This window comes from Pan paniscus, chromosome 16 (genome assembly GCF_029289425.2).
Source record: "Pan paniscus chromosome 16, NHGRI_mPanPan1-v2.0_pri, whole genome shotgun sequence".
Lineage (NCBI taxonomy): Eukaryota > Metazoa > Chordata > Mammalia > Primates > Hominidae > Pan > Pan paniscus.
The window spans coordinates 70,776,435-70,790,830 of NC_073265.2; positions in this window are offsets into that span (position 1 = coordinate 70,776,435).

Below are 14,396 nucleotides of genomic sequence, written 5' to 3' on the forward strand. Positions count from 1 at the left end.
CCTACCTATTGACAACAGCATTTGCCATTCAGCAAGTAACTATCAAACACCTACTGTGTTCTTTATGTTGTGATAAGTGCTAGAAATAAAATAGTAAGAAAATAGAGACGTGATCCTCGATCCCACAGCGTTTATACAAGTGTGGGAGACAAAAAACAAAGTATGTAAAACACAATTATAACTGTGGTAAGTCCCTGATGCTGTGATTACTTAATAGGGAATATGACTCACTTAAGGTGTTAAAAAATATGTTCAGTAAGGAACTGGTATTGAGTTGAGGTCTGAAGAATGGTAGAGGTAGTACAGGATGGGAGTGTTCCAGCAGTGGTAACACACAGAGCCCCTGGAGTAGGAAGAAGAGGGGGCTGGGTGAGATAAGATGACATGGCTGCAAAGAACGAGGGGCCAGATGCTAGGAGATCGGGCTGGGGAGGGAAGTAGGAGAACTACTTGGGACAAAGAGTGGGTGTTGGTAGACTAGTTGGAGGCTATTGCAGTGGGACAGTAGCTTGAGTGATGGTGTCCAAAGAGAAAGAAGTAGATAGATTTAAACCTTATTTAGGAAACAAATCAGAAACAGGTTATGTGTTGCACTATTAATGAATGGGGTAAGGGTGATGGAACAATCCCAAAGAAACCTGGTTCCTCAGTCTGATTTTCAGTGTGGCTTCCCTACCCCACTGATCTTACCTACCATGACTCCCCGTATACTCCCATTGGGAAGCCCCATCCTTTTCACATGTCCCAATAACCTCCAATCCAATGTCTATGTCCACACTTATTCCCTTGTCTAGAAAGTGTTACCCCTGGGCACCCATCCACATCCAAGAGAGGTGCGAAAACATTTTTTATATAAATGGATGTGTTGTTTTTTCTCACAACTTCTTTTCATCTTGTGATCCTTCTCCTATTTTGTCAGTGTATTTAATGATTTGTGGAAAAGATATTCTAGCAGAAAACAGGCTACTGCATTTCCAAAGCTTAGGCCTTGAAAAGACTCATAGAAGAGAACAGTGATCTCTAAACAGGAGTGTACAAGTCAAACCACTGGAATGTGGGAAGAAAATATTAGCTTTGCTAATATAAAGGGATTGACATTGATACCTGCATGAGGTCGCATCTTGCTTAGTGAAGTAACCTGTGAGAAGACTGGGATTTATATGCCAGTGAGTCTGGCCCATCCTCATTTTTTCTTTCACTATATGTATGTACTCTAGTTTCTTGGTACTAGTTTAATGGTCTTGGGATTATGTTTCTTAAACGTAACTGAACCAGCTTTCCAAAAAATGGACAGTCGGCTTTAAAAGATTTTCAAAAAGAAATTTTGGTTCAAAATTAGTACTATGATATATTCACAAGAGAGAAATAAGGAAATAGCAGAGCCGACACATCTACTCCCAGGATGAGTTGTCAGCTACCTCATGGGTTTAAAAAAGATAATTTCATCAGAACTGAAAAAAAAGTCAGCCAAACTATTTTGAAGTTATTAAAACTGTTGGAAATATAGATTTAAATCTAACACCATGAGCAGTATATATATTATATATATATGTATAATATATAATCTCATGAGATAGCAATTAGTAACAACGATGTAGTATATAGGAATGTATGTATTTCCTCAGAGCATGCCTTTTTATTGGTAATTGTTCATGATCAAAAACAATTCACAAGGCCGAGCATGTTGGCTCATGCCTGTAATCCCAGCACTTTGGGAGACCAAAGTAGGCAAATCACTTGAGCCCAGGAGTTTGAGATCAGCCTGAGCAACATAACAAGACCCCATCTCTTAATTTTTCTTTTAAACAAATTACTGGCATAAAGAATATTTGATGAATCATGGCATAACTCCCTACTCACTGAGCCTATAAGATATTCTTCATATCGTAGGGGTGAGAGGAGAATTTTAAAAGAAGTTAGGGCTTAGATTCTGGTGTAGTTCTGTGAAAGAAGTCCCATATCCTGGCCTACCTGGGCGAGTCTCTTTGATAGTGAGATGACTCACTCGCTGAGCACTGAGAGGCTTGTGTTTGTTAGTGCAAGCCTAGAAGAACTTCACAGATTGCTTGCATTTGCAAAGGGGTGTCAGAATCACAGAACTAGCTCCAAGCACTTAGGAGGGGGCACAGATATAGCAAGAAGAGTTGCTGAACCTGAGAGGTTTTAGCTGAAAAGAGAGATGCTGCAACAGCAACCTGCAGTGAGCAGAATATGGAACTAGACAATCAACATCACATTCGCGGCTCCTAAACACCCATATCTTGTATTTATTTCCAGTCGTCTGTTGTTTCTTCTTGCCTAGACTGGAATCTTCTTGAGAGTAAAGTGATTTCTTAGAAACGTTTTTGTACCTTCAAAGTACCTAGAGCGTTGATCGAGACATGTAGGTGCTCGTTTAGGGCTTACTGATTATTAGTACCTTGACCTTTAGAAGGAATCAATGTATTACCCATCTATTTCAAATGCTATCAATGATGTTAGTTCTGAGAAGAAACTAACCAGCAACAGCCACTGATTTGGCCTCAGAATCCATCATATTTATTGATTACTTGCTTTTACCAAGAATCCACAAATGGACAAACCCTCAGAAACACTTCCTAATCCAGAAGAGCCTTTGTTTTATTTTAACAGTGCAACAATTGGCATATAGAGCCCTAGTAACTTGTTTAAGGTCATCCAAGGGAAGGAGTGACAGAAAACTAGATTTTTCATCTTTACTCTTTCTAGGTAGAAATTGAGGTAGTGGTAGAATGTTTGGATTCAAAAGGGAACCACCAACTACTAAAAATAATTAATAAGCAGGATTTGTATGCTTATTAATTTGTATACTGCTTGTTAATTATTTTTAGTTTATTATTGGTGGTTCTCTTTTTTAAAGCAAAAGAAGTAATATTTTCAGAGTTCATTACCTTCTCAAGAGAGAGACAAACTGATGCCTATACCTTGATACTTTATATATCTGCTTCAAAAACAGCTTTTGTCTAATTTGTCTCTATTACACCAATTGCTTGTGATTTTACATAATCCCATGAAAGTATCACTGGCAGATGATGACCTGATGCAACACAGTTTGAGAATATGGCTTTCCTTTCATTAAAAAAATTACACACACCAGCTTTGGAGAAGATGGCAGTTTGAATTAAAAGAGTTCAGATCCCATCTTAAAGTTTCCATTAAACTATACATAAAATACCAAGTAGGAAAAGCCCTTCAAAAGCACCAGAAAAAGTTGAGATAAGAAAATTGTATGTACTAGAATGTAGTCAGATTGCACATTTTGTTCTTTACATTGAATCAGTCTTAACCAAGTCCAGATAGAGAAGTAGAATTGTGTGCCCGCTTGCTGGGACGTGGCAAATTATCAATTCTCAATCAAGACAGGTTCTTTCTTACAGCTATACAGCTTCCATTTCAATATGTTAGCAGAGCAAGGGACACATAATCGTTTGTGCTGTGAAAAAGCACCCACAAGGAAAACTCCTTTTTTGAGGAAAGGTAGGAGAAAGACTACCATATAACAAGACAGCTCCAAGAATTTCAGGGCTGCCTAGTTATAAAAGTAGGTGAACAGATGATTCTAGCTCTTGAATCTACAAAAGAAGGCATAGCTTTCATCCAAAATTGTACCAATCTTCACTGTGATTTTCCTGCTGCAGCTTGCAAGAGGCTCTGTCGGGTATTTATTTGTACTTGAGATGTTTGGAGTTTCCTTGAGTAACTTCATTGAGGGGACAGGCATTTGCACTTTTGTGGGTTTTACCTCCCACCCTCTGTCTAACTTGTGTCTTACTAAGATATCTAAAGTACTGGCTAATTGCTGTTCATCAGGTACAATCAGTGTGATACCATCATAGTAGTGGACCAGGGTGATGTTTGTGGAATGTCAAGATGATTAAGTTCTCTGAGGACTATATTATGGCAGAGATCAGGAGAATCAAAATCCATCTGAGGCAAGGTTATTAAAATCTACGGTTGTTCCTGCCAGGTGAAAGCAATCTTCTTCTGGCAGGCCTTGAAAATTGGTATTGGAGGCAACATATTTTGTAGAAAAATAGCTGAAAACCAGTATCCCATCCTTGCTTGAAAGTCTGTTTCCTAGGACTGCTACTAATAATGTATTACTTAGGCTGTAGTCATGAAGGTAGAAATCATAATACATATTTTAACGGACAGAATTTGATATAGGGAAGTGATTACACAATAATTGGAGTATTGAAAGAACAAAGAGGAAACAGGGAACCCAGAAACATCCATGGACACAAACATACACACACACACAAAAGAATCAGTTACCACCCATGGAAGTGAGGAGAAAAAGGAAAGTATTTGGGGTTATCAGAATATAGAACTTTGGAGGTAGGGCCCTGTTGAGGTGGAACTCAGACATCTGAGAGGGGGACAGAGTTCCTTTATTGCAGCTGCATTTATGCTGAAGGCCTATGATGATAAAATTCTGGGAGTACTGAATGAATTTGGAGTCTAGAACTAATTTTTGCTGCTGGGAAGTAAGTTGTGCCACTACTGAGGAGATACTAGCAAGAACAATACACAGAAAAGAAAAATAAATTCTCTTCCTCCTCTTGCCTTCTAAGATCCTCCTAGTCCTCCCTGTTGGCAGAACCTAACATAAAGTCATCTGGCAAAGAAGCATGTTCCAAGACCCAGAATTGCAAATATAGTATAAAAGAGTGGATTGGGGTGAAAGACAATAGATAAATGGCTGCCACCACAGATTTTCTCTTTGAGAATCTTGAAGAATTTAGTTTATTCATCTAAGGAGGAAAAGAGAAGTTTATAAATAAGCTTTCTATCACAAGTGAGCATGGCTACTATTTGGAGTTTTCTGAATCAGGATCTAAGTGAGCATTGTGAATTTAAGTGGTGCACATTGAATTAGTGCAATTATATTAAATGATTTGAGATTTGAGATTACAGGCCTGCTATGAACATTTGTGCTAAGTTAGACAGGAAAATTTACATTTAACAAGCGACAAGGAGGAGCCAAATGTGAAAAGAGACTGGAGAAAAATAGCATCAGTTGAAGATTAACAAATAGAAATTCACATTAAATTCAAGTCCATAGTTCCAGCATATTAATTTCATTCAAGTTTCTCCAGTTTCCAAATTCATTTTAGAATTATGAGGCTGTCCAGTCACGTTTATACTTTTTTAATGCTATTCCTGTTTCCCAGACTCTAAAAGGTAGTAATTTGGCCTGTTATGCTTAGATAAACACCTGGAAACTCTCCTGGGAAAGATCCCAACTCCAGACATAGTTAAAAAAAATCCTCACATGTGTTTCTTATTATAAGAAACTATTACTCTGCAGACAAGAAAATTCCCATGTCTTCAATGAGTTGCCAATTATGTCACATTATGTGATGAAGCACTTATGACTAATATATAAGTAATTGTATCCAAAAAGTAGAATAATAAAAGGGAAGATGAAGAAGAAAAACGATTTTATTTAAACTGCTGGAAGACTATTTTTTTAAAATTCAGGTCTTAGATTGTGACAAAATGATGTATAATTCACAAAAATCTACCAAATAGATTGTATTGTTGTATTTTATGATTTTGGCAAGACTACTCATAAGAAATCTGATCACACTGCTTCAGGTTTAAGGCAGCAATCTTTGGATAGCTATATATCCATTTAGCTACTATTGTTTTCTAAAATTGAAATTGAAATATAACTTCTTATTCTTATTCTTTTTATTATTAGAGTAAAATAGTAGAAAACGATTTATAAAGCTGCTAATATCTAGGAAAAGGTATAATGTGCAAATCAGAAATTTAAAAATTTATCAAAATACAGTGTGATCAAGAAGGGACTCAAGAGGAACTGATCAATTCCATTTAGAGTTACACAAGTGTGAACCATGAGTAGGTAGCAGCTCCTTATAAGGTGTCTACTAAAACTCCTTTCTTAGGGAAACCATGACTGACTATTATGATAGCCTCTGACCAGGTAGATAGAGAAAATATATATCTGATACGTAGTACCAAACTCCACAAAAATAGGGATGCACTGATAGTGCTCAATTTTAGCTAATGTTTTATATAGGAAATATGCTATGTAAAGGTGGAGATAACCAGTTACTAGGCAGGAATTTTGATAGCATGAGAAGTGGGAGTAGTGCCTGTGGTCACTTTGGCTACCATAATAAACACAACAAAAGAAAAACTTGAGGAAATAATCCAGTCCACCTTCTATGATTCCTGTGGTCGTAACTCTTTTGTGTTTGTGTGTGTGGTTTTTTGTTTGTTTGTTTGTTTGTTTTGAAGATGGAGTCTGGCTCTGTCACCCAGGCTGGAGTGCAGTGGTGCAATCTCGGCTCACTACAACCTCAGGCCTCCTGGGTTTAAGCGATTTTCCTGCCTCAGCTTCCCGAGTAGCTGGGATTACAGGTGCCTGCCACCATGCCGGGCTAATTTTTTATATTTTTAGTAGAGACAGGATTTCACCATGTTGGCCAGGCTGGTCTCGATCTCCTGACCTCAACTGATCTGCCCGCCTTGGCCTCCCAACGTGCTGGGATTACAGGTGTAAGCCACCATGCCCGGCCTTGTAACTCTTTATTCTACCACTTACTGGATCCCCAATTTTATAAACTTTCATCCAACTGAACTCCCCCTATGATTTCTCTCATCCATGCCTAAAAGACCAAAATAAGAATACATATGTACAATCTGTGGGGGAGGAAAACCTTATTAACCCTAAGATGTAATATTCACTATTTTTAAATGAACAACAAAAACAACAAACCGTATTTGTTTGACATTCTGATGTCAAACAGACATTGGAAAGGATTCACTAATAGAGAAAAGAAGCATTTAATATTTCAGGGAAATATTTTCTGGTTTTGAAGATGATACACTAAATGAAAATGCTTGAAAGTCTCTCATTTCATTTATAAACTTTAATGATGAAACTACAGTATAGAATCATGGAAAAGGGAAACTATATAGACTGAGTATAGTGCTCACACTAGAGGTAGAAAATGTATCACTTAAAGAATGCAATAGACAGCAGTGGCAAATTGGATGAAATGAACAGTGTTCTTGGTTTTATGGAAGAGAATAGATTAGCCTGAAGAATTTATTGGCTCACATAGCTGGATATTTCTGGAGAACAGATTTAGCTTCAGGCATGGCTTGATTCTGAGCTCAAATAATATGGTCAGCTTTATCTAGTCTACAGCTTTACTTGTCTGCCTTTTGTTTACTTGGCCTCAATTTTTCTTACCGTATGTAGGCTTTCAAAGTAGTACCTGACAAGATATTCATCAGAAGCTCTAGGCCTATTTGCTTTTAGCTCATACTCCTAAAGGAAAAGAAAAACCTCAAGTTCCCCCAAAACTTTCTCAAGGAAAACTTTGATTGGCCTGGGAAAAAGTCACACACCCATATCTGAAAATATCACTGTATGCCCTGAGATGTAGCACTATGATTGTCAAATGCCTGTTCCTGTGTCTGAGATTGGAGTTTGATACCATGATTAATAGCCACACCAGCACTACATGGGATCGAGACATTCCTAAAAGAATCAGATTAAGTGCAGTATGTTCTTAAACTTGCTATAAACAATATTAGCTGCAATCTGCTAGTTTGTGAAATCCAAAAACATATATAAATCAATGAATTGGTACACATAGCCACTGAATTTTCCAAAGACTCAAGAGAAAAACAAAGAAATGAAAATAATACGAAAAAGACATAAGAGATATGTACTTTTGGGGTGAAAAATTCAGTATTGTTAAGACAGGAATCCAGATAGAGTAGGACGCAGAAAAGAGGTGTGTGCAAACACACAGCAGGGGTCTACAGTACAAAATGCCTCTGGCTAGCCATCCACAGTGCAGCCCTTCTGGGCTTCTCACAGATATCTGGGAAAAATGAACACAAACAATAAAGCATATGGAGTTGAATTGAGTAAGTTCTTTATTTTTCCTCTTATGCTACAATTTCCTTTTGTTTCTTGAAACTAAAGAAGTACTTTTTAAAAAAGGAAGACTCAATTTACCTTCTCCAGAACCAAGAGTTGTACCAAAATACATGAAATAAAACACAACTTTTATTTTATATCATTGACTGTTGCTCATCTTTGAGGCAATCAGACCTCTGTTCAACAGGATATGCCTTCTCACAGTTACCATTTTTCAGCATCTCAGAACAATTAGGCAGCAAGGAAAATAGGCTCTGCATACGTTGGAAGGACTATTTCTTTCAAATAAAGTGTTGTAGGAGAGGGTTGACAATGGGAACCTGCCAGCAGATGTTTATCATGGCTTTTTATTATTTCCCTGGTTCAAAATTACAAAGACTCCTGGCCATCTCCATTGGCAATACACCAATAGAGGGTGTCCTGGAAAGCAAGAATAAGAATGGTTGTGAGAACTGAAATGGTAATGCATACGAGTGGACAGGGAGGAATAAATGGAAATTTACTAATATGCTCTGTTAATAGAATTTATTTCAAAGTCTAGAAACAAAATTATCTTAATATCTATAAAAAATAAAGAGGATAAAATCAACCAGGGACCAGTGAAAATATATAGCAGAATAAGGAAAAGGAATTCACATTTAGAAGATGTAGAAGAATTAGCTGGGCATATTGGCATGGACCTGTGGTCCCAGCTACTCAGGAGGTTGAGGTGAGAGGATTGCTTGAACCTAGGAGGCTGAGGCTGCAGTGAGCCATGTTCATGCCACTGCACTCCAGCCTGGGTGACAGAGTGAGACTGTCTAAAAAAAGAAGATGCAGAAGAAGAATGCTATTCTGAAAATATCCAAGAGAAGAATTCCAGAAACTTTTGGCATCACGAAAAGAATTTAAGCAGATATAGATTCCCTGCATAGATTCATAATAGACTGAAATGAAAAGATAAGATGAGACTAAAAAGAACACAAATAAGTGGATGGAGTAAAGATGATTGCAAACCACAACTATCTCTACAACATTAAGTTATAAGAGACTGAGTTAATGTAAGGAGTCATTATGTGAATAAAATGGGAAAATGTAACTCTCTCAGATTTCAGACGACACAGTTCAGATGGGAAACCATGAGATAGAAAGTTCTAAATGTGAATGATAGCAAAGCAGTGCCAGCAAATGGAAGATCATTTCTAAAGGAGATACTAGAGTATGTGGAAGATAAGGAATACACAAACATATAACAGAGAATATTTTCTGAACTAAAGAAAACAAATAAGAATTCAACTCAAGAAGGAAAATAGTACTCAGGCACTAATACTCAGAGAAAGCAGAAAATAAAAAATTAAACAGATGAAAAAGAAAATTAATATAGGAATTCTTTAAAAAGAGGATACATTGATAGCCGCTCCTGTGAAAAGGTAATAAAACAGCTAAACCATTGGCCTAAAACAACAATGAACAATTAGCAATTTTAGGAATAAAAACAAGGATGTAATTGAAGATACACTAGATAGTTTGAGAAGAAAAATAAGAATGTTGTTCACATTCCAGACAATTTAATAGAAAGGAAACCCCTCTTGAGTTCAGGTGAGACAGAAATTTTAAAGTACAAAGATATTTTGAAAGTACAAAATAAAATTCCAGAAAGTATCCAGGCAGAAAAAAAAGACAAATTGTTACTTACACAGTCATATAAATTAGGCTGTCCTCCATTTCTCTATTTTAATGACAGTTTTAGAAATAAAATGGAATGATTATCATTGTCCTGGAGGAGAAAGAAAAGGTTGAACGTTTCAGTATATCCATCCAAGATCTTTCATATGTTCATTTCTGATGAGAGTAGAGAGATATCTCCAACTACAGAAAATATATCATGCATTTCGCTTGAAAATTTTGTTTCAAAAGATACTGTTTCTAAAGAGATAGAGCAAAATTAACAATCAGACTCAGAGTATAAAAAGTCTGATATTGGGCTTTAAAATTTATTAACTAGAGCTAAACCTGATAAAAATCTCTGTCTGGCTACCTAGCTAGCTCACTGTCTTTCCCTCGATTTCTTTCTCTCTCCCCTTAATCTTACCAGGCTGCCCATGAGGTCCTGATGAGCAGCCAGGTTTAGGTACCACCACTCTAGAATCTACACTGAGGACAGACGTACACAGGGATATAGCTGACCTTGCAAAATATGACCTAGCTATTGGATTGAAGAAAGATGACTAAGATGAGAGCCACCCATTGGTTTGGGAGGAGAAAGGAAGTAATCCAAAGAAATACAGCAGGCTTGGGACATTGTTGAAGGCTCAGGGGTTCTTGAGGGTAAGGTTTAATTGAGTAGGAGGAAAACTGAAGCAGACATTCAAGGGATGGTGCCTGGGAAATGGGAAATTAGAGCCAGGGCTGACATATGCACAAGCACATAGAAATTGAATTGGGGGAGCAGCTGCTATGAGGGCTGGGACTGGCATAGAATGTAAAGAAGGTTAACATTCTGGGATTTTTTTTTCAGAGTCCAAGTCAAGGAATAGAATTAGTCAGTTCGTGGTGGAGTTGCATTGATGATTCCAGAGCGGTTCCTGCTCCTCCTCTTTAAGCCAGTGTGTTTTACCAAAGATTTTCGGGACAAAGAAAAAGCCAGGCAGTAGGTGCCAAATACAGTGACTCATCAGATGACCCTGCTGTTTATCTCCAACATTTTCATGAACAGCTTTCAAGGAATAAAGGAAGGAAATGTTCTGTGTCCATAAAGTAGGATTGGAAACAGTTGACTTGTATGAACATGGCCAACACAAAATAGTCCAGGGGGATGTGGAATATTTGAGGAGAACAACATTAGACTGAGAAATTATGACAGTCAGGAAAAGAAAAATTGTACCAAATATCAAAGAACATGAGTTTTTTTCAACAGAAAACTAAAGCGATAGATGGAACCTGTGAGTTCACTTCTAAAGGAGCATTCAAAAAAAAATGAAACCTAGGAAAATTTCTGGGAAGAACATCATTATAAGGAGTGGAAATATAGTTTTCCTGAAGCATTAGATGCAACCAATGATGCTATAATGCATGCTTGTTTAAGGGTTCTGGTAAAACAGTATGGTTGTTAAAAGATAAGCTCCAGAATTTGAGACAGCATAGATGACAAGTTACAGAGAAACATCTTGAATAAAACAGCGGAAGTTGTTCATGGGTAGGATTTATGGTAGATCCTTGGAGACAGGGAGGACCCTTCTGAATTCAAGAAAGCCAACATACCTTTAATTACCAAGAAAAAGAGGAGTTACAGATTAGAAAATTTGACTCTGGTGATAGGAAAAGTCACAGAAACTTGATATGAAATAAGATAATAAACCAGATGGAGAAATATGACTGATGGAGCTATAAGAAGTCTCAACTGTGTAATTAAAATAAACTCATTTTGCTAATGAGTTAGATATTTTTAAGGCTACACATTTGAAAAGGGAACGGAGAAGAAAAGAAAAACTTCGTTGTATTTCAGGAGCAATCTGTCTCACCTGCTACACAAGGAATATTGCTATGTGAAAACAAAGGTTTACTCAGCAATCATGCAGTGACGGCATTCCAAATTTTCAGTTATTTATTTCCTTGCGTTGGAGTGAATAAGAGTAAATAACAAATATAGTACTGATCAATCATGCTTATCCAGCTGGAGCTGGTGAGACAGCAGATTGCAGAAATATCATTCATTTATCCAACAAACAATGGTAGAAAATTTATGTGCCAAATCCTGTGTTGGACACTAGAAATTCAAAGATCAGTAAGACATTGCACCTCTATGAGTTTACCATGTGGGAGAGATACATAATGCCATAATTACTATCTAATGTGATAATAGAGCCCTCCTCACCAGTCTATGGAGACAAAGATAGACACTTAATGCAGCCCGAAAGAGAGAAGTGACCAGTCAAGCCTTCCTTGGTTAGAGAGATCCCAGCCATGTTTAGAGTGACAGCAAAGATTTCAGTGATTTGGGAAAGAAGAGAGATGCTTCACATTTTAAGCACAAGATAGTTTTCAGGGTGCAGAGAAGAGTAATTTTTCTAAGGACCCAGAGGATCCAGTAGACCTCTGTGGATCAGGACACCTGGGAGAGTCCCAGACATCAGGGTGACTGGAAGGCTCTTCCCCAACCAGGGCATATTCCAAGGCTCCAAGGCTCCAGCTCTCAGAAAGGTTTTGGGAATGTTCTAACAGAGGTACATGATGCAACAGAAGCTTGCTGAGATGATGATGAGACCAATTAGGTACCCTAGATGCAAAATATAAGGAGACTCCCACAGTCAAGGTTGTGCAAGTGAAGTATCAGTATTTGCACAATTCATGAAGAGTGAGTGCCTCCTTACATTTTTTGCCTTGCAGAAGCTCATTTCTCTCCCTTCCTGCTCAGGCCTCTGCAGGATAAACCCCAAAGAAATAGATGAGCAGGAGGCTTCTAACAAGTCAATCTGCTGCTGGTCTATCCTCTTCTATTTTTCCTCCATGCTGGTTTAATCTGGTTTTGGACAGAAGGAAAGCAACTGATTCTCTCATATAGGTGGGAAGTGGTTGAGGAATGGAGTGAACACAAATAATTTTGCAGGAGGGCAGGAAGTTGAATGAGTTCCTGTCGGAAGACCTCAATCTTCTTTATGAAGTGAAAGGTGAAATCATTGCTGTGGGTATCTTAGTTTGCTAGGACTGCCGTAACAAAATACCACAGACTGGGTGTCTTAAATAACAGAAATTTATTTTCTCACCTTTCTGGAGGGTAGAAATCTAAGTTAAAGCTGCCAGCAGTGTTGGTTTCTCTGGAGGTCTCTCTCCTCAGCCTGCAGATGGCTGCCTGCTCTCTGTCTTCACATGGCCTTTCCTCTGTGGGCTCACATCCTTGCTGTATCTTCTCTTATAAGGACAACCATTCTATTGGATTAGGGTCCCACTCTTATGACCTCTTTAAATGTAATTACCTTCTTAAAGACTGTATCTCCAAACAGAGGCACATCAGGGGTGAAGACTTCAACATGTGGTTTTGGGATAGACACAATTTAGTCCATCGCAGTGGGTAAGGTAGATGAGGTGGATTTGGAGTTTGGAGAGGGATAAGAAGTTACAAGAGGTGTACAGGGGAAATTGACTAAGAATAAGCAAAAATTCACCCAGGTAAGCAAGCCAGGTTGATAGCTCTAAGGTTGGGGGCTTTGGGTACATGATAATGACTAGTCTTTGTGGCTGAGCAACATTCATTAGAAGGAAGTTCCCTTAGCAGCCCAGATGTTTGAATGGAGACAGTGGGCCGGGAGACTGACTGCACCAGAAAGGGAAACTATCAGGTATGCAAGGACATGTTTAGTACTAAGAGAAAACAGATCGTTGATGAACTACAGAGTCAAGGCTGGAAAGGTTGGAAAGGCTGGCACACAAATGAATGGACTGAAGAGTTGAAAGAAGGAAGCCTGTATAGAGTGAATGGTGAGTCATGGGGAACGGGAACTTGAGAGAGCTGAAGGGACGCAGAGCAGTGTAGAGCATGCGATATTGGAGTATGAGATTTCAGAGATAAAATAAGCTTAGGGTTTGATTTGTGAGTAAATGTCTGAAGTAGTTAAATATGTGGTTAAATATAGTGTTAAATATAGAAACATCTGGGAAATGCATTTTTAAAAGTTAGCATCTATCTAATGGAATCAACCCAAATGACCATCAGTGATAGACTGAGTAAAGAAATGTGGTACATATACACCATGGAATACTATGTAGCCATAAAAAGGAATGAAATCATGTCCTTTGCAGGGACATGGATGGAGCTGGAGTTCAGTATCCCCAGCAAACTAACACAGGAACAGAAAACCAAACAACACAGGCTCTCACTTATAAGTGGGAGCTGAACACTGAGAACACATGGACACAGAGAGGAGAACAACACTCACTGGGGCCTGCCATGAGGTAGGGTTGCAGGAGGGAGAGCATCAGGAAAAATAGCTAATGCATGCTGGCTTAATACCTAGGTGATGGGTAGATAGATGCAGCAAACCACCATGGTACACATTTACCTATGTAACAAACATGCACATCCTGCACATGTACCCCAGAACTTAAAAATTAAAATAAAAAGTGTCTATCTAATTAACAATTAGAATAATACTTTGGGACAACTTCAAGAAAAAAAGGCTAATAACTAAAATGGTGATCTGTAATACAGGTAAATTTCTTAAAGTTCTGTTTGTGACCCTCCCCAAGGTGAGTCTTAAGAAAAAGAAGAAGAGGCTAGGCACTATGATTCACATCTGTAATCTCAGCACTTTGAGAGGCCGAGGCAGGCGGATCACTTAAGTTCAGAAGTTTGAGACCAGCCTGGGCAACGTGGTGAAATCCTGTATCTAACAAAAATATAAAAAAATTAGCCTGGCATGGCAGTGTATGCCTGTGGTTCCAGCTGTTTGGGAGGCTGAGGTAGGAGGATCGT